Here is a 2,505-nt window from a genome sequence, read left to right as displayed (position 1 = left end):
AAGAGTCCATAGAAAATCTGCAGACAGGCAGACAGCTTCCATGGGCAGCTGGTTTCTGAAGAAAGAGGTGGCCACTTTCTGAGCTGTTTGCTTGCATGAAAGATAACATAATCATGATATTTTCTCAGCTGTGCTTAAGCAAAAGGAAACCGCTGGCCTTTGCCTTATGGACATTCATTTCCTCCATTAGCCCATCTCCTGATTCTTCCTGATGATAAATAGTGTCACCAGTTTCTTTAAATATAGCTCAACTCAAAGTAACAGGGCAGAAACTTTATATGTGTGTTTCCTTTCATTCTTTAGCCTGGACCTACTTTCTCATGTGTTTGCATATTTCTTTTTATAATAAACACCTCTCTACAATTTGCTTATTTTACAGCTTATTCACACTAGATGATTATTTTTTGGGTTAAGTGCACCCTTAGACAGAAAGCAATAGGCCAGCACATGACCTGAGGTGCTCTCTCTCAGGTTATGCAGTTGTCCACCTCCGGGGCTGGATTTGCAAAGGATGTTAATTTATATAAAGACCTGACTTGTCTACCATGATGACCTACAAGTTCACTTTTAGTCTTCACCTGAACAGTTCTTTCATGGTATTTAACTTACAGTTTGACAGCTTTTGACAAATACAGATTTTAAAGCCAGAGGGAGTATTTACATCCTTTACTCTGTCTGTACCATCTGCTCTTTGCCAGGGACTTTGACATGGATTCTGCAGAATTTTTGATCTCCATGGAAGACAGTCACATTGAAACCTCCCTCATGTAATTTTGGATATGACAAAAAAGCAGATGAACCTGAGACTCAGATTTAAAATTGCTAAGTAGAAAGTTCTCAGAGGCTGGGGGAGAGGACACCCCTGTTTTGAAAGATGCTGTGGTAAGAGGTTTAAGGTAGAAGTGTATTGGATCTCCATCTTGGACAAATAGACAGCCACCCAAAGAAAAATCTAAGATTGGTGTGTAATTTTTAAGAATGTTTCAATATAGGAGTCAGACTGATGGAAGCATTTTAAGTCCTGCAAAAGGATATGAATATATAAGAAGAAATGCCCGCTAGGCTAAGCATGATGTCTGATATCCTGTCATGTAACGATTTGCCAGCAGAAGAGCCACACAACTACTAGAAATTCAGACTCAGAACTGCTTTGTTATGACTTCAAGGAGAAACTGACACAATTTCAGGCTTCCCTTGTCACATGAGGAAGAGGAGGAGGCAGAGGGTGGTTAACAGCTTAATTTTTACATATCCGAGTTACCACTTAGATGTTGGAGAGCTCAATACATCTGTCCTCAAGAGGACAACATCCTGGAAATTCCCAACAAGCTGTCTATGTATATAGGACAAACTTCAGTCCCCATTTCCACAACCTAGCCCTCTGATGGATGAACACTTCATATCCCATCCCCTCCACTCTCTCTTGAATTCCATCCATTTTTGCTGTAGGTCTCAACAGAAGCTGCAGAAGTGGTTTATGTGTTTGAAAAGGAGAAGAGAGGCTCCCTGGATTTACAGATTTTAGAAAATAAAGTCTAACAGCATGAGCGAGTACAAGACCAACACTGGAACATTTTATGAACAAATATTTGTAGCTATGCAAGTTGTGTCATAACCCAGGACCATCTAGGTAGACAAAAGACTTTTCCTCTACATCCTTTTGAAGACTCAATAACGCACCCAAATCAGAAGGCGGCTCTGACCTGTTCAGGTGAGTTATCTTCCCTTCCTCTGTGTCCAAGGATGCAAGGACTGTTTTCCCGTGGTCAGCATAAGAAGCTTGGTTCACAAGGCTTTTTGTACTTTGCATACAGTCCTGGGGTGACCTTCAATAATTATACTAAGATTTTTTTTTTAGAGATTGTTTAAATAGCAGGGCTTTCCTTCATGATGATAATCAGAAGGAAAATGCCACTACAAATACATTCCAGAGGAAAATAGCAAATTGAGTGAAACCACAATGTTCTAAGACTCGGCTATATTTGGACTCATAAAACTTTTTCCTTTGGATGTTAGATCAGCTAATACCACATAGTTAGACAAGCCATATCGCCTAGAATAAATCCTTCTGTAATGGGTGTGTTAAAAATACAATAGACAGATTAGATGGTTTTATCCATTATTTCAGATAGTAAGAAAAATAGACATGAGAAGCTGAGGAGCTGCTGAGGCAAGAAGCTGTGTGGAGACTGCATTGCCCTGAACACTGGGTCTGCATCTATGGAGAACACACTGCAGGAGACTCATGAGTCCAGACCTTAGATCTGTCAATGAATTTCCACGAGACAAGTCATCAAATGACCTGAACATGTCAATATATGTATGTTTGAAACTGAACATCAGTAAAACTTCTCTTTGTGTTGCAAATTCTATGGGGTGGAGTGTCATTTTCTGAGGGACTTGTGCTTCCTGGATTTGGGCTTGGCTGTTACTTCTCATTGCTGGTCTAATTCATTGAAAGTCAGAAGAGGAGAGGAGTCAGGCTGAAAAATGATGAAGTAAACA

The sequence above is a fragment of the Heliangelus exortis genome, chromosome 2 (genome assembly GCF_036169615.1).
Source record: "Heliangelus exortis chromosome 2, bHelExo1.hap1, whole genome shotgun sequence".
Classification (NCBI taxonomy): Eukaryota; Metazoa; Chordata; class Aves; order Apodiformes; family Trochilidae; genus Heliangelus; species Heliangelus exortis.
This window is presented reverse-complemented; position numbering follows the sequence as displayed.